We start from the raw sequence: 19,616 nt of genomic DNA, 5'->3' as shown, positions 1-19,616 counted from the left end.
TTTTTGAAGTATGGACAAAATGTGTCGGCTTAACTTGTTATTCCTTTTTGTCTATTGGAACTAATTTGCTGAAAGCTACACTGAATTAGGACTCTGACGTCCCATTTTTCCTGATTAATATACAAATATTTAGACAACACATTTTATAAAAGAAAACTATTTTTAAACTCTAATATTTCCATTTTGGTGAGGCTGCAGACATGGAGGCCACAGTGCCTCTATTGTGCAAGAGATCCGAGAACAATAAGTTCAAGGTAAGGTTCACTGACATCCTTTTAAAATGTCCTTGTTCTGTATTGAAAGTCAAAATCTTGCTGTGCGTTGGGATTAAGAATATTCAAAAAATTGTGGAGTTTGGAGCCGTTTGGCAGTCATGCTGTCTGATGTGAAAGGAAGTTCTATTGAAAACTTCTCATCAACTGGCTGGACTCTTCCTATTGTGTTGCAGTCCATTGCCAAGATTTACACCTGCAATTGTTCTAAGATGTGTGTAGCAGTGAATCTGACGACAGACTTGGGAGCTGAGATCTAATAACATTTGAGGCGTAGCAAGTACCCATCCTGTCCTTTTACTTTGTATACAGTTTTTAATTTTATTATTTCAGCAGTAGAACTGGACTTTTGACTTGCTTTAAAATTCTTCTGGGTAGTTCAAAACACCACTGTTTTTAGCTTTGATTATTTTCTCCCTTTTGTATTCGGGATCCTTTCAATCTGTTTTTGTTGCAATATAGTTAAGGAGGTCTATCCGTTTTTGGCTCTTCATACAGTTGTTACTTTATTACCAGAATAGACCTATGACAGCCTCCTTGTGAGCATGTCCTTTTTAACAATGGTTTCATACAAATATAATTCACTGTGTGATGAGCAGTGGTGATAAGTGCACCATTGAGCCAAAAGCACCAGTTTTCTTTTCAGCAGTGTTTTCCAACACAGCATGTGGTGTTGGATAATACCAAAGCAACAGGAATGTGATGTAACTTGGTTGACATTGTGATTCCCATTGTGATTCGTCCTCGGTTTTTGTTATATCCTTTATAATGGAGCCTTTTCCACATCTTTTAAAGGAGCACCTCTGAGTGATGATTTGCCCAGAAGGCAATTTAAAAATAATGGAGGCTTGTGAACAACTCATTAGTTTATTTACCCATTTTGCAGGCTTAAAATGGAGATGCGAGATGCTTTAACACAAGTGCTACTTATTAATAGATGTGAATCTTTTGACTTATGATTATTTCTCTTTCTTTCTAAATTTGTAATTCTGTTTGTACTACTGCTGATGTGAAATTCTATGAACTTGCCAGGCATTTAAAAACTGCCAAATAACTGCCATTTCACAGATTTAGTGATTAAATCTATGAACCGTATAGAAAGAATGAGGAATAAACATGCACCTTCAATTATACTGTGCAACTTGGAAAAGGTACTTTTTGTTTTCCTCCAGGGTCAATAGTGGGAATGGCAGAAAAGAGGTTGAGAATTGTAATAGTGTAAAAATGCAACCACAAACTACCTACTCCCAAATATGTTACATTAGTCTGCCTATTTCAAATTTATAGGAGCCACTAAAGTTCTCTCTTTCTCCTTTTGTGTCCTAATGTAATTTTCAACTGATATGAAAAACTGGAGGAATGCACCTATTGACCAAACAATTATAAGTATATCCATCGCAGAATTTAATCTTTGTGGTTAAGATTGTTCAGTTTGAAATCTATATTGATTTAATATTCTCTTTAAAGTCTAATCATTGACTCCATTGTTAGTCAATCTTAATACCTAATTTATCCCCATTTCTGTTTCGTACGTTGAACTTGAAATTGTCAAAGGTCAGTGTTTCCTTGATTGAAAGTCTAGACTCTGATTATAAACCCAACACTGACACTGCGCAAAAAGTCTGTAAACAGAATGGTGCAGATTATAAATCTTACTGATATTGATGCATTAGCATAAAAGTGCTGTTTGTTGGAATCTCTTCCATTTCTGGCTATCTGAGGTTTTTTAAATCAACTGGATACCTGAAACAGGCATGAAACACAGTATGTAATTTTAAGTTTTCTAACAAAATTAGTGTAGAAAGTCTGAGTCTTTTGTTTTTGATATCGAGTTCATCCCAAGTACCCAATCTCAAAGTTTAGGCAACAGTTGTTTCGTGAGAATGTAGTCCTAAGTATGTTGATGAATCCTGCTGGTTTTCTTACTTGCGTACATTATTGCTTTACTTTACAATTTCTTTCCAAAGCACCACTCTTGAAAGTGTTGATTTGTGCAACTGGAGCACAATTCCCCAATCAGGAATTGTTTTATGGCAGAGATAGTAGAAACTGCAGATGCTGCAGAATCTGAGATAACAAAGTGTAGAACTGGATGAACACAGCAGGCCAAGCAGCGTCAGAGGAGCACGGAGGCTGACGTTTTGGGCCTAGACCCTCCTTCATTTTCTGAAGAAGTGTGTAGGCCCGAAACGTCAGCCTCCCTGCTCCTCTGATGCTGCTTGGCGTGCTGTGTTCATCCACCTCTACACCTTGTTATCTCGTTGTTTTATGGCAGTTTGTCCACATAGATGACACTTACATGTAAATCTTGACAGTGATTGTTCATTCAAGCAGATCTTGTCCACACCTGTTGCTGTCATAGTAACAGTCAGTGTACCTAGTAATGGTTGGATTTTTCTCCTCCTAATATCTTATCTTCGGTGGCCAAGTTCAGCACTGTTGCTGCGAGCAAACCAGCAGACCAGAGAACGATTTCCCAAAATGTGAACTCCCCAGCAGCAATGACTACCACAGAGATCTAAGCAACTCATAATCGTGACTTCATTTATATATGACCCCTCCCCTCCACTTTAGCCCATTCTGTCTTCACTAGTCTCACTTAGGGTTCTCAACTCTTTGCAAGCCTAAGTGGGATTCACTGTGGGCAAAGGAAACTTTTTGGGAAGCACTAGTTTAGAGATTGTCTGAGCTATAAAATCAGAATGCTCCTAGGGTCAGAGTCATTAAGTCTGTACCTTTGAAATAACGTGGAATTGTGAGTTTCTCTGAGATGTTTGCCATTTTAGTTTCTGGGGAGAAAGTTTAAAAAACTGACGGGGTTAAGCTGAATTCTGTTTCAGAGCTGATGTCTACAGGTGCAGTGCATGTTCTGCTTATCAACAGAATGAGAAGTTTATTATGAGGAGGCAGGCTATTGATTATTTCAGATACTTTTTTGCCTGTATGTTTGCTGAATATTATAGTTTTATTTTCGATGGAATGTGAGTATTTTTTCTTTCCAATCACTTAATTTCCATAATTTACCTGCTCCATTTAATTTTATGACTTTCAATGAACCTATACAATAGACAGTGACTCTGAAGAACTGAATGGGCCATTTTTCATTCTTGTCTTTTGTCAAGATCAGTTTTCGGGACAGAAGTTCATATAATGGCGAAATTTATGGAAATGACTATTGTAATTTAGCAGTTAATCCAAGGGGTAAAGCTTATCTTCGCATTTAATGACTTATGAGCTGGACAGTAGTTTGCATCACTGAAACCAATATTTTGGTACAATTCAGGATATTTTAGAACAGTCTCATGTGCATTAGAATTTATGAATTACTTCTATATTGTAAATAAAGTTGGGGGAGATCAAAATATCAGTAGAAAAATCTTAATGAATTTCAATGTGGAAACTTCACTAATGAAAGCATGGTACTCAGCAAGTCTGACAGCATCTATGGTGAGCGAATCGGAGTTAAAATTTCGAATATGGTACGATCCTTTAGATCCTTCCTCGGTTTCAGTATTGTCTACAAGTGGAAGCCGTTAATCAGTATGGTCCTTACATTGCCACTTACAGGTTTGCATTTCTCAAGTAGAAATAATCCTCTAGATATAAATTTTGAGATGGCCAGGTGATAGACATCTTGTTGTGAAGTACCTAATTGAGACGGGACTCAGTGTTGCTCCTGTGTTCTGTTTATATGGTGTCACACCAACTCTGTATACAATGTGGATGAATTTCAACTGATGCTAATCTATCATAGCAGTTCACAGTTATCACTATTTAAAATTATGTTATTGAAGAATCTAATAGAGAGCTTTAATGAACATGAATCAGGAATAAAATGCCAGAGTGGGGAGAGTTGCTTCAAGTGAGTATTGGAATAAAGTACAAATTTCTATGGCGGTCAACTGAAAGTCTTTGACCAATTGCTTTACATTCTACATTGTCAAGTAATTCAGCTTTCTAATTAATTCTGTCTGTAAAATTTCAGTACTGGCAATTGCTCCTATGGCACTGAGAGAGTACAACGTGCCCACAGTTGGTGGGGATCGAGCACCGAGGGCTGTCTGCCTGGTACACAGAGCATCAGAGTATAGATAACAGCCAGCAACACGGTAAGTGAGATGGAAGTGTAAATCATTCACTGAACAGAATGGGAGAAAAGATTAAAACTTTTAGAAAGCATGCAGCCATTTTTGTGTATTGCTGAACTAAAACTATCTAAGGATCAACGTCAGAATTTAGAAATAATTTCTGCTCACAAAGAAATTCTGAGAAATTCAATTTTTGCACAGAGAAAAATCCCCTGTTAAGCACAACAAGTATTTATATAGTTTTCCTTAACATGTAGATTGACGTAAGACTTTAAAACTACTTTTGCACGAGTCAAGAACAATGCATCAAGCATTAAACTGTGTTTCATTTAGGATTTTGAGCCATAAAAATACAACTTGAATGGTTTATGAATTCAGCTGAATCCTATTCCTGTACTCTGTGTTTGTGTGCTATTTTGTCTAAACACAGAACACTTGATCAACAAACATTAAAAGTGTGACTTGAGTCATTGCAAGTGATATAGGCTGAGGGAGCATGAGAAAAGATAATAAGTTATGGAACAAAACATACAGGCAGGGTTGATTTGTAGGATCAGTCAGCATCCTGCAAAGAACTAATCTCCATCTTCAGCCGCACCAACAAATCAAACTTCATATTGGATCTTCATTTTCAAAGTAGTGTCTGCTAGCTAGAATACTTGACAGACTGCTTAATAAAGCAAATGAGCTATATTTAGATGCAAGTACAAGTAACTATGTTGTCGGTTCAGATATTACACTTATCTGAAAAAGTTATGCTGAGATTTGTTGCTAGTTTTTTTAATGTGTTGTATCTTTAAAGCTAAAGTGATTTAATGTCCCTGAATGGTATGGATTTATGTAGTCCATTCAATTAAAAATATTGGATTTGGATGGCCTGGTATGTGACTTCCCTGCAATGTAAAGAAAAAGGTTGGACAGCTAGTCTGTTGGTCTGTTACTCCCTTAGTTTTTGAGGACGAGGCCAAAGTGAAGTCAACAGCCAAACCTGAGACAGTTACACTTCCTGTGAAAGAAAAGCTGTTGGAAATCAGAACCAATGAAATGTCGCTGGCCTGAAATATTAAATTCATTTTTTTAACACACATGCTGCCTAGTTACTGAGTATTTCCAGTATGTTTTTGTTTCTATTTCAAATTTCCAGAATTTGTGTTCTTTTGCTGTAGTAACAGATTCCCCCTCCGGTTTTAGTTGCATAAATTACCTCATAGTACTGAACAAGGCTGAAATTGGTGAGGGGGCAAACTGAAAGACTTCACAGAAGAATGTGCTTTGATCTGTTTGGAGTTCTTTTCGACATGTACATTAAACTGTGTTTCATTTAGGATTTTGAGATTTCAATTTTTTTTGCTGTTTCTATCCATCACGTTACTGGTATCATTATATTTTCTTAATGAGATCAATTAGAAATGTAAACGTGTTCACGTTATTAATTGTTGTTTCTGTCTCACTTCAATTATAATGTACAGCATCGACCTTCACCACAATAAATTTCAAATTTAAGTAAAATTTGACTTTGCCATATTTGGTAAGGTGTAATAGAGTGTAGAACTGAAGACAGTGCAAATAAACTAGCTGTTGTGTCATTTTATATTTGAACTGACAATTGAACCATAGTGGTCTTTACAATTCGATGCACTCCTAATTTGTTGAAGAAGTATTGTCAAGTTGGAAAATTACAATGCAAATTTGCCGCTTGGGTATTGTCAATGTTACCTTTATAAATAAATTATAGACCTGGTTGTGTGTCCAGACATGTGCATATAATATTTACATATAAAAAGATAGTAGGTCATCATCCCTATTATAAGACACTCTTTAAATTAGTACTGTACCTTCTGCACATTGATCTGATTGGTTGTCACTATACTTCCATGTATTTTTAAACTAAATGTTAAGCTTGATCATCAGTGAATGTCAGATTATTCACTTCAATATTTAATATTCTTTACATAGTAATCATTTCACTCTGAATGGGTAGTCCACATGTGACAATAAAATCTACTTCTAATTCTAAAGATCATGTTGTGTTAACCCATTGATAATTACTTATGAAGTGACCATTTCAGAGGTCGGTCAGAATCATTGCACTATTTATTTCACTTGACAACAATGAAAATTCTGAAGGTATAAATTTCGCCAGCACTGGAAACACATCCAATGCCTTTATATTCCTTTGACTCTGCAACCTTGCTTCCTCAGCCCAATGATTTGAAGTTGTGCCTTTAGTCAATTATGCTCCATGCTCTGGAATTTGCTAGATAAATCTTTCTAACTCAATGCACTTTTTTTAAAGACCTTGTCTAAAATCCATATCTTTGTTCAAACGTTTGATCATCATTTGTATATTCTCCTTTAACTCAGCCTTCATTTCTTTCCTTTTAACTGTCTGATTGAAGTACCTTTTGGAATTTTCTTCATTGTTAAAAGTGCCATATAGATAAAAGTTATTGTTGTAATATTGACCAAAGAAGAGCACCTACAGTAGAATGTATGGACCCTGTAGGAGATAACACTGTGATGTGCACAGGACAGATTTTTTTTCTAGTAATTCCATAAATGCTTAATATTTTATTAGGTTAAAAAAATTCATCTTGGCACAGACTGACTGACGAGGATATTGAGTCAGTCAAGATTACACATTTGCTTGAATCCAAGCTGTCAAAACATCCAATTCCTGCAGACATGTCCTGCACTAAATTTATGTGAGGTAATGTCATCTATTTATTCAGAACCAGTGTTAAGAGAAATCGATCTCCTACCATGTGAATGAAATATATTTTTGACTAGTCAATGTTACTTCATGCACTTTTGTGCAGCTGATGATCTCTGTTTGTAATATAAGGATCAGCCATCTGCTAGTTTTAGTGCAATCTGTAATGTATGATTTGTATACTTCAAATGCAACTGTCGAAAGAATTCTAAAATAGACAGGTGGCATGAAACAAGTATTTTGCACTTAGCAAAGTGAGGTTTAGCTCCATCTAGAATACAGTTTGGAGTTTTGGTTATCATTTTGCAGGAAGAAAAGGAAGCGAAGCATTTGAAGGGAAAAGTAAACAATAAACCATCTGTTTGACACCTGGAAATAGGACATTTAAGCTATGAGAAGAAACTGCAGACAGTAATTTTGGTTAAAGTAGAGGATAAGACTGAAAATTGATATGATTAACACGAGCTCAAATAAACTATTATGAGATAACAAAGTGTGGATCTGGATGAACACAGCAGGCCAAGCAGCATCTTAGGAGCTCAAAAGCTTTACCTTGATTTCACGAGTCAACTGTGATAACAAGGAGCAGAGGGAAAGATGTATAGAAAAATCAGACATAACTTCAAGCTGTGGTTTTTGGAAATGAGCAGTGAGAAAATTATTTGGATTTTTATAGTAAAGTCTAAGACGAATCATATGGACCAAATGGTCTTTTCTGATCCTCTGTCATCCATTCTTTCTAAATAATAGCTTTCAAAAGCATATAGAAGGTGACAGATTTTTCTAATGCAGTAATTACACTTGTGAAACAAAGCAGCTCCAAAAAACTTGCAGCTTGCAACTATATCATGCTTTACTATGACAGAGATTACATGTAGTAGTAAAACGCACCAAATTTGAAACTCCGATCACCTGATATGGCTTAGGAAAGGTGGTTACAAGAGCAGATCACAGGCTGGGAATCATCTAGTGAGTAACTCACCTTTTGCCTTGATACAGCCTGTCTGCCATCTGCAAGACACAATGCAAGCTTGTAATGAAATATCCTCAACTTGCCTGGCTGTATTCAGCTCCAACAACAGAAGAAGCTTGACACTATCCAGGACAAAGCTGTCCACTTGTTTTGCACACCCCTGTTCATCATCTTCAACACTCACTCCCTCCTCCTCTGGTACATCGTGATGGGCATTATGTACCATTTACAAGATGCACTGGAGCATTTTACATTGGCTCCTTTGAAAGCACCTCCCCAATCCCCAACTTCACTTTTTAAGACAATGGCAGTAAATACATGGAAATACCACCCACTTCAACTTGGACTGAGCATGGCTTTGTGTGAGGAAAGTCATGCCTCACAAACTTGATTCAATTTTTTGACGAAGTCACCAAAAAGATTGATGATGGCAGAGCAGTAGACATTTTTACTTGGACTTTGGTAGAGCCTTTGACAGGGTTCTGTGTGGCAGACTAACTTGTAAATTTAGGTCATATGGGATTCGGGGGAGTTTGCCAATTGGATTCATAATTGGCTTAACAGCAGGAGACAGTGTGTGGAGGAATGTTGTTTTTCAGGCTAGAGACCTGTGACCAACGGCATTCCACAGGGATCACTTCGGAGTCCTCTTTTGTTTGCCATTTTTACAAATGGCTTAGATGAGAATATAGAAGGCATGGTTAGTAAGTTTGTAGATGACGCCAAAATTGGTAGCAGAGCAGACAGTGAAGAAGGTTTCCTAAGATTACAAAGGGATCTTGATCAATCGGTTCAATGGACTGAAAAATGGCAGATGGAATTCAGCCTGGATAAATGTGGGATACTTCATTTTGGCACAACAACCAGAGTAGGGCTTATACAATTAACGGTAGGGCCTTCGGTAATGTTGTAGAACAGATGGACCTAGCGGTTCGGATACATAATTCTTTGAAGTTTGTGTCACATAAAGACAGGGTAGTTAAAAAGGCATTTAGCATGCTTGCCTTCATTGCTTATTCCTTTGAGTTTCAGAGTTGTGAAGTCATATTGAGGTTGTACAGGACATGGGTGAGGTCTGTTCTGGAGTACTATGTCTAATTCTGGCTGCCCAGTTATAGGAAGGTTATTATTAAACTGGAGAGGATTCAGAAGAGATTTACCAGTATGTTGCTGGGTATAGAAAGTTTGTGTTATAAAGAAAAGCTGGATAGGCATGGACTTTTTTCACTGGAGCTTAGGAGGTTGAGAGGTGAATTTATAGAAGTTTATAAAATTATGAGGGGTATAGAAAGGGTTAATTGTAGGTTTCTTTTCCCTAGGATGGGGGAATTTCAAAACTAGGGGACACATTTTCAAGGTGAGAGGAGAGAGATTTTTAAAAAGACTTGAGGGACAAATCTTTTTACACATAGGGTGGTTGGTGTGTGGAATGAACTTCCTGAGGAAGTGTTGGATATGGGTACAATTGCAACATTTATAAGATACTTGGATAAGTACATAAGTAGGAAGGGTTTGAAGGGATATGGGCCAGGAGAAGGCAGATAGGATGAGTTTAGCTTGGGATTATGCTTGGTGTGGACTGGTTGGATTGAACAGTGTTTCTGTGCTGCATGACTCTGACTGTCCTGTCATTGAAAACTATGCTATGGCTCCTTCAAAGTCACTGAGTCAAAATCCTAGAACTCTCTCCCTAATAGCACTGTGGATGTAACTGCACCTCAATGATGAAATCAATATCCTCCTTTAAGAGAATGTAGGAACTGCAGAATCTGAGATAACAAGGTGAAGAGCTGGATGAACACAGCAGGCCAAGCAGCATCGGAGGAGCGGGAAAGCTGACGTTTTGGGCCTAGACCCTTCTTCAGAAAGACTCTTCAGAAGAAGGGTCTAGGCCCGAAACGTCAGCTTTCCCGGTCCTCTGATGCTGCTTGGCCTATTGTGTTCATCCAGCTCTACACCTTGTTATCTCAGATCCTCCTTTAAGACCTTTTAAAATGTACATTTTTCGTCAATCATTTGATCTTTGTATCTATATTAACCTTTGACTTAGCTTTTGTCTCTTTCCCTGATCACTGTCTAAAATACTATTGGAACTTTCTACTTTGTAAAAGGTGCTGAATAGATACAACTGGTTGTGATTGTGGTTTTGCAGTTGATTATATTGACCAAACATGAAAGCCTACAGAAAAGTGTCAGAGCTCTGCTTGAAGAAACACACTTATGTGCTTGAGACATTTTCTTTTTCTGACAATATCATAAATGTTTAATTGAAAACAGTTCTTCAAGAAGGCAGCTCGCTACAACCTTCTCGAGGGTAATTAGGGATCTGGGTTCCAGCAGCACCCACACCCCTTGATCAAATATTTTAAAAATCCTCAGTCATGTTTTGTAATCTTTAGAAATCTTGCATCAGGTGATTGTCTAATTCAGTGAATCGTTCACAAGTCAGCTGATGTGATACATCTAGTTTCCTTTGTGCTTGCCAGATCTGTAATGCTTATAAGATTGTGCAAAGCTGACCCTACTCAACCATTTGTTTTACAGTTGTGGTTTTAAGATTACTACACTTGCAGATCATTTAACAAGAAAATCCAAAAGGCATAAAAACCGTTCAACCCATCATCCTACTCCATTCAATGCTCTTGTATGGTCTTTTATTTTATGACACCTATTGTTCCATTACTTTAGGAACATGAAGTTTCTTCGATCTTCCCTGAAACAAAAAGTAATTGAGCAATGGTATTATACTTAGAATATAATCTTAAGTAATTTCTAGACAAATCTTTAAAACTAACTTATCAATGAAATATTAACTCATCTAAGACCGTTTCCATATTATTTTTATTTATATTTCCAAGTCCTCAAAGCTGGAGTAGTGTTGGGGCAGTACAGTTTTGGGTGCAATACTTCAAGTATGATATCAGTGCATTAGATAGGGTGCAGAAAGGGTAACAAGGATAATTTCAGAGGTGAGTTAACTTCATTTATGAAGATAGACTGGAGGTTAGGACTCTTTTCGTTAGAGAGAAAAAGATTGAGGGGGATTTGATGGCTGATTTAAAATTTATGAAGGATGTAAACAGGGTATTTGGAGGAAACTGTTCCCTTTTAGGAATGCAGTTAGTTTATAGTGGCACAGTAATGGGTTAAGTAAGTTGGCAGAAAAGTTGGTAAAGGAGTATAATGTGGGAAAATGCAAAGCCTTTACTTTTGAAGGGAGAACAAAAGAACAGAGTAACATTTAGGTGGCGAAGAACTGCCAAAAGCTGCAACACAAAAGGGTGGTTAGTGAAGTTAGATCACATGGGATGCAGGTGGAGTTAGCCAATTGGTACAAAATGGTTTGAAGTTAGGAGACAGAGGGTGGTGGTAGAGCGTTGCTTTTTGGACTGGAGGCCTGTGACTAGCAGTATGCTGAAAGGACTGGTGCTAGGTTCAGTGCTATTTGTCATTTATGTAAATGATTTTAGATGTGAAAATAGGAGGTATGGTTGGTAAGTTTGCAGATGACACCAAAATATGTGGCATAGCGAACAGTGAAGATTTTCTTAGAGTGCAAAGGATTTTGATAAGCTGGGACTGGGCTGGGGAGTGGCAGGTGGAGTTCAGTTTAGACAAATGAGGCGTTGCATTTTGGTAAGGCAAATCAGGACAGGACTTGAAGAGTTAATAGCAGGGTCCTAGGGAGTGTTGCTGGACAAAGACCAAGGAGTGCTGGTGCATAGGTTATTGAAAGGTGGTTAGACCTGGTGGTGAAGAAGGCATCTGGCATGTTTGCCTTTATTGATCAGAACATTGAGTATAGAAGTTGGAAAGCCATGTTGCAGCTGTACACAGCATTGGTGAGGACACATTTTTTGGAATACTGTTCAATTCTGGTCACCCTTCCATAGGAGGGATGTTGTTAACTTAAAAGGGTGCAGCAAAGATTTAGAAGGATGTCGTCAGGACTGGAAGGTTTGAATTATAGGGAGAGGTGGAATAGGCTGGGGCCATTTTCCTGGACTGTCGGAGGTTCGGGGCGAGCTTACAGAGATTTATGAAATCATGAGGGACGTGGATAGGGTGAATAGCAAAGGTCTTTTTCCTAGAGTGGGCGAGTCCAAAACTAGAGGGCATAGCAGTAAGGTGAGAGTGGAAAGATTTAAAAAGGACCTGAGGGAGTAACTTTTTCACATAAATGGTGGTGTGTACAGGGAATGAACTAGCAGAGGAAGTGTTGGAGGTAGGTACAGTTACAACATTTAGAAGGTATCTGAATGGTATATGAATAGCACAGGTTTGGAGAGAAATGGGCCAAATGCCGGCAAATGTGACGAGGTCAGAGTAGGATGTCTGAGTTAGGTGTACTTGTGCATGAACATTAGAAGCAAAAGCACATGTGCAGCAAATAATCAGGAATGTTAATAGAACGTTGGCCCCTATTTCAAGAAGGTTGGAATGTAAGAACGAGTAAGTCTGAATGCAGTTCTACAAGGTGCTGGTGAGATGAGACAACACCTGAAGTACTGAGAGTAGTTTTGGACCTCTTAACTTAGGAAAATATGTTTTCTAATTGGAGGCAGTTCAGAGAACATTCACTTGGGTGATTCCTGATATGGAAAAAATGCCTTATAAGCAAAGATTAGGCAGGTTCCAACTCAACTCGTTGGAATACAGAAGAATGAGAGGTGATCTCACTGCAATATGTAGGGTTCTGTTGAATGGCAGAGCAGGCTTAAGGGGCCTAATGGCCGCCTACTGTTACCATTTATTTTCACCTTATGATAAAAGGATAGAGGATGAGGGGACACACATTTAAAGTAATTTGCAAAAGACGTAAGTGTGATTTGAGAAAAAAAATTTTCAGTGAATGGTTTGGGCCTGGAATACCTTGCCTGAAAATGTGGTGGAGTGAGACATTCAGAAGTACGTTGCATGATTATTTGTATGGAAGCAATATGCAGGGTTTTGGGGAATGCACAAAAATGGCACTGGTCATATTACTCGTTTGGAGAGCTGACACAGACGTGATGGGCCAAATGACCTCTTTCTGCTCCACTTCAATTTTGTGAAGTTTGGTCTTGTGACTTGTTTATTGTCATATAATACAGAAGTCCAATTGGAAACTGTTTTCTCCTGAGTTAAGATAGCATGTTTGTATGTGATGGGACCAATATTATTTGAGCAATGAAGTGTTTATTTCCTTGAAATTTGCTTGTTATGCTTTCAGCACCATTGAAAAAAATTATCCTTCCACTTATTAATCTTACTTCCTAACAAAATAGTCATTTAGGATTCAACTTTCATAGAAATATTGAGGGCAGTTTCCTTAAGTCTGTATAGGTGTGGTGGCATGCCCATTGGAGTTGGAACATATCGAAAATCTGGAGGATATAAAATGTTTTCGTCATTGTCCATAGATTCAACACTGATCTATTCTTTTAATTCACATAACATCTTTTCTAAAGCATTTTTCATTCAAATCCAGTGAGTCTTCATTTTGAGCAATTTATAGTATTTGAATAACAATTTGTATCAAATTGTCCCACAGCTTTCTGCCAAGCACTCAACTCTACCCTCTCACCAACCCCTCCAAGGCCATCCCTGTCACATGACATTCCACCCTGTTTTTTTCCATGGTATCTCCGTCCCACTTTTGTTATCCCTATCGTTTCCATCCCAAGCCTCGTGGAAACAATCTCTAACTAATGTAACTTGTTGGGTTCACCACTAAGTACTTCATTTGTCTACTTCTGTTCCATCTATAAGCAAGAACACTCCCAAGTGGTATTGTATATTTCTCTGATACAACATAACACATCTATACCACTTAATAGAACACACCCAATTATTTCTGCACGCAGAAATTCACCAAAGATCCTCAGACAACGCCTTCCAAACCCACGACCGCTTCCATCTTGAAGGACAAAGGCAGCAGATATATGGAACACCAGGACATTCAAATTCCCCTCCAAGCTTCTCACCATTCTGACTTGGAAGTGTATCACCATTCTTACACTGTCCTCGGGTCAAAATTCGGGAATTCTTTCCTCAGTGGCACTGTGGGTCAACCCACAGCGGGTGGACTGCAACAGTTGAAAAAAGGCAGCTCACCACCACCTTCGCAAGAGCAACTGGGGACAGGCAATAACTGCCATTGATGCCCATATCCCTCAAATGGGTAAAAAAAAATCTGGCAGATGTGTATTTTTTAAATTTAGCTTTATTTATTTTCTGGCCTGGTCATTATTTAATCATGTTAGAATCTGGGAAACAAATTCTACTCAAGGTTGTATTTTTACCCTAAGAATGCAAATTGAGTCCTGTCTAATTATGTTGTGTTCAGGTTAATAGTGCAGCAATGTAGACATTTAGTCTTTTTAATTTAAAAAGCTGAATCATCAAAAAATTGAGTTAATAGACTTTGAGGAATGGATTGTACTTGGACAAGAAATTATTTCCGGGTAACTTTGAATTAATGAATGCCTGAACAATCCTGGATTTTTTTGTATATTGGGACGGAAAGAAAGCAAGACACGGGCTTAGCGTGAATGGGTTTTTGGCAAAGGTGAAAAAGGATTCCAATATATTGTTCTCGATTGTCCATAAAGTCTTTAATTAATGTGAAGCAGATATCTGGCCTGCATCAAACAGTCATTTAATTCCAAATTAACAGACTATTCTAACCCAAGACCACTTCTTGATAGTCATATTTAGAATATTGTATGAAATACTAGATGCTTCAACTTGTTAAAAGAATGCCTTGAATGAAAAGAATAAGAAAATAAATTTTGGATATTTGAAACAACTGAAGACACGTAAGTGCACAGCTGGTCCTAAAAATATCTAAAGAGAAATGACAGATTAGCTTCTGGGGTGTTTTCTGCTTTTATCAAAAAGAACAAGAAAACACTGAAGAGTGCACAGAGGGATCATGGTGATAAGTAATTTGTAATTTAGACTCTCATTGTGAAGAGACCAGTTATTTAAATATGGGCTTTGGGAAAACTGAAGGGCGGTAGAACAGAATTAAAGGTTAAACAAGGTGTACTTTATAGAATTAGCTAATCAAATTTTCTGCAACCATGATTTCTGTGTACAGTAGAAAATGGACAACTGTGTATCACAGGAGTTTAATTACGTCATTGGTGAAATGTAATTCTAATAATTTAGGTGATGACTTTGGATTGATTCCTCGGCATTCTTCAGTTTTTTCCTATTCCTTGTGCTTTTCACTCCCAAAATATTATCTCGATTCATCCATGCTAAACTGTATCTTATACTTGTCTGAGTATTCCACCAGCTTATTATCTTGATATGGCATTGCTTTTTGCTCAGTAAACAGTTTCAGCTATCAAAAGGGGCAAGTTTAACTGTTTTGAGGAACAGGCATTCACCAACATGGGAAATTTTTCACGTTATCAACTTTGTGCCCACTGTGCTCTTGAAACTTGCCTCGAATATTTTCTGTGATTTGGGCTATCCATAATTATGTAATATTTAAAAACTGTAAACTTTAGGCTTGAGACTACACTGGGATGTAACTGAATTCGGAATGCTGGAAGGTAACACATTTCCTTTTTTATTTACCACCTGGGTCAGAGTTAACATTACAGTTGCAGCTGTCAGTGGGATGATGCTATTTCAAAGCCTTTTGAGGGTCCTGAATATTGACAAATGAATGTCCCAGATGTTATGCACCATGAAGATAGAGAGCTTGGGGATGTGTTGAAATGAGAACAACCTCTCTCTGTCAACGTCAGTAAAGCTGAAGAACGATCATTGACTTCAAAAAGAAGGGAGGAGACCATGCCCCCACTTACATAACAGAACTGAGGTTGAGAGGGTGGAGAGTGTCAAGTTCCTGGGAGTGATGATAACTGACAACCTGTCCTGGACTTCCCACATAGATGCAATTGTCAAGAAGGCACAACAGTGCCTTTTCTTCCAAAGGCAGCTCAGGAAATTCGGCGTGTCCTGAAGGGCCCTCACCAACTTTTACAGATGCACCATTGAAAGCATACTATCTGGGTGCATAACAGCCTGGTGTGGCAACAGCTGTGCCCTGGACCGTAAAATTACAGAAGGTAGTGTGCACAGCCCAGACCATTGTGGAAGCCAACTTTCCATCCGTTGACTTCAATTAGACAGCCTGCTGCTGCGGAAATGCTGCCAACATCATCAATGATCCATTGCACCCTAGCAGTGCTCTCCCACAACATCTTCTGTCGGGCAGAAGATACAGAAGTTTGAACACACACCTGCAGGTTCAAGAACGGCTTCTTCCCTGCTGGAATTAGACTGATGAACGGACTCTGTAACCTCAAATAATGCTGTCTTGCTAATGTTGATCTTGTCTCATGCACGGTCGGTGCGATGTAACTTGTATGCCTCCTAATTTTTTTTTTGACAGTATGCTCTGTATATCCTTGCTAACTATGATCTGCCTGTACTGCTCGTAAATGAAGTTTTTCACTGTATTTAGATACCCATGACAGTAAATCAAATCAGAAGTCATGATTTCATGTGCAATTATGTATTTGAGTAAGTGAAAACTGTTAATGATTATATATTTCTTGAGTAATGCCTTTTCAGTCACTATAATAAATAATTTCCTGATTAGTAAGTTGTGTTTACTTTGCCTTGAATGATTTTCCCTATAGCATGGATTTGTCGCTATTGATGTTTTGCTCTTGGAGCTGTAGTTGCTGCTATGCACACTTCTGGAATCTGCAATCTTTTGTATAGGTGGAAATGACTAAAACATAGTTGCTTACAAATATATGCCATTTTTAAAAAATGTACACCTATGCCTGTTGCATTGATTTAAGCACTGTGTATCGTATGAATAGCTGTGTATACATACTTAGCATGTAAAAGCTATTTCAAAGTTAAGAGAGTTTAAAAAATTAAATGTCATAGCGGTAAACTGCAAATCTAAATTCTGAATCTCAGTAGCTTGGGTGTGGAAGCAATATGTAGCAGTCATCCGACGTTAGAGAGGAAATGAAAATTGTAGAGTCAACACGGTCATGGTCATGCTCTTCAACAGCTGCAGTCGCAAAGATGTAGGAGTCAGTTGCGTGTCCCACTGAGAGAGAGATGCATGGTTCACAGAAACCAGTAGTAGAGAAAAAGACTTTCGGGTAGGAGAGAAAGCATAAAGAATAATACTGTGTCTTGTTTTATTTTTTTAAATTGGTTTAATAGTCATCAACTTCCATGTAATCAAAATGGAAACTATTGCATTCTTCAAGAAATGCCACCTGCTTCAAATTTAATAAGGACTTATCTGTGTCAGGTCAGTATTTTTAATATATACGTACTGTACATTGGGACAAAGACATCCTGTTCAGGTTCACAGCATGAAACTAAACTGTAGATTATCCATTGTTTCTAACCTGCTGCTGTTTTTGAGCACAGCATACTGGCTTTTGGTGACCTATATTGTTGTTAATGTATGTTAATATTGCCATACAGCTGCATTCACACAATGTTTTGTTTCCATAAAAGCTATTATCCTTAAAAATTATGTTTAAACTGATAATTGCAGCACAGTTTCTAAAGTATCCATTATCTTACATAGAACATAAACAGCTTCTAAATTGTCCTAGAATGGTGTGCAAGTAAGTCCTCCTCATCCAAAGAACTGGAAAAGTAGTAAAAAGGTACATGCCTGCACCAGTATCATCTGTGACTGAGGCTGTAAGCATCTACTTCTTTGGCTATCTTGATCCATGATAACTTTATGCTTTTGAGTTGGGTTGGGTGAGTTTTATAATAAAAGTTGCTAATTCTTTTAAACTTTGAATATGGTTTAGTTACCAATGGCGATTGAATATTTTTAAATGATTCCTGCAATTCTTTTCATGTTCACGTTACTTAGTAACTTGGACAGTATTGATGTGCATTATTTAAACTCTTCAGTTGTATTACGTACCTTGAAATTATAGCTGCATTTTTTCTTTTGCAGCCGAGTATGACAGACGCCATTAGTTTTGGGCTGGGGGTGTGTGAGGAGGTTAATGTATCCATTTCCATGTAATGAGCCAAAGCCAATGTAACACTACACAATAGCACGTTGTTAGTTGTACACTGAATCTTTGCTAGTCGCATTTAAACATTGTGTGGGAAAATCTGGCTCCGTTCGTTGAAGTAAAGTCTTGGCAGACAAACTTAAATTGAATTAGCAGAAGAATTGTTATAAGAACTTCAAGCCTCGATAAAGGAGAAGCTTATCCATCTGTGTGACTTTTTATTGCCAAGTTTAAAGGTGCATTATATAATAGTTTAATTAATTGTGAATGCTCATGTAGGGACTATTCAGTTGTACTTTTAACCATTAGCTTGGTTTTGATTTATAATGTCTATTTTTGGTATGCTTCCACAGCAATGCTTGTTATTGTCTGTCTGTTGCTGTAGAGTCTTAGGTTTCCTTGATTAATGCTGAGAGTTGAACCTTTTGAAAATATGATTATTTTTTCAACCACTAAAGGTTTCACTTACTCTGCAGCTGTTCATTGGACAGGAATGTTGTGCGTTGCTGGTTGTTGATAATGGGAATTTGCTGTGTAGAGAGAAACTAAATTTGTAGGGTGAAACTTCTCAGTTTTTAAATTCCTAAATTTTTTTATAAATGTTAGTTTCTTCTGCTTTTACACTTACTTCACTGTATGTATTACCTGAACGATCTCTGGCTTCAGATTCATGAGTGTATGAGAGGACTTTCAAAATCATTACTGTTGATCTCCACAGGAAAGTGGTAATTCCACATGCAGTTTGTCTTCAGTGTAAAAACAAAATGATATAAGATGTTGATCAGATATTTATACTACTTTAGTTTCATAATTCAAATTTACAAACAAGGTGTTGTTTCCTTTTCTACTTACTGTCAGAATAAAATCATGGCATCACCTAGATCGGAAATTTTATTTTCCATAAACCAGGCTAAAAAAGAGGACAGTGGAGCAGTTGACACCAAGCTGTACTTCCATCATGGGAAAATGTTGATGTTAGAATTGTTTTTTAGCTTGAAAAAGAATCTGAAGGCTTTTTGTTCTCATTGAAAAAAAATTGTGGTAAGTTTAAACTGAGTGCGTGTAAAGAAATCTGTTGTTTTGATTTGCATGCATTTGAACTTATTCCAGCCTCCAGGAGACCAGTGCAATGTGAGAGGGAGAAAAAAAACACTACTGACGTTCTCACCAGTTGAGAGATTCCTTCCTTGATTTTCTTACAAGTATGTGTATATTTTGAATGATAGATGCTGGAATATCAGAGCGATTGACCAGACTCTTTGCTTTTCCTCAAAAGGAAACATCTTGCCTATTATTTTGTTTAAAGCATTTATCTCAAAATTGACATTAACTGCACACATCAGATTAGTTTCTGTCCTCCAGTTTTCCATTTCCTAAACAGGTTGTGGCCTTCAACAATTTAATTTACAATTTTCTGGGTTGTTCTTTGGTATGCCAAACAGGAAGTGGTCTGCAACTGTCTAAACTTATTCCTCATGGGACAGTTGCAGCCGGCAGAGAGGAAATGTTCATCCTGTCAGCCAGGAGTGAATTTGTCCACGAGTTCTAAGG

General features: G+C 37.6%; 1 protein-coding gene across 3 annotated transcripts in view; it reads left to right on the top strand.

The window, feature by feature from the left end:
• Nucleotides 1-19,616, top strand: part of lrrc8aa (leucine rich repeat containing 8 VRAC subunit Aa) — a 62,014-nt gene that overhangs the window by 7,928 nt on the left and 34,470 nt on the right. For 2 of the 3 annotated variants that reach the window (XM_048559295.2, XM_048559294.2), the window contains exon 2: nt 4,258-4,381. The gene's annotated coding sequence lies outside the window, so the exon portion shown is untranslated. Of the gene's footprint in view, nt 1-4,257; nt 4,382-17,127; nt 17,330-19,616 lie in introns of those variants that run through there. The other variant, XM_048559296.2, reaches the window with a different exon arrangement.

This window comes from Stegostoma tigrinum, chromosome 29, assembly GCF_030684315.1.
Source record: "Stegostoma tigrinum isolate sSteTig4 chromosome 29, sSteTig4.hap1, whole genome shotgun sequence".
Classification (NCBI taxonomy): Eukaryota; Metazoa; Chordata; class Chondrichthyes; order Orectolobiformes; family Stegostomatidae; genus Stegostoma; species Stegostoma tigrinum.
Note: the sequence above shows the minus strand (reverse complement) of the source record. Positions and strands in the feature narration are given on the sequence as shown.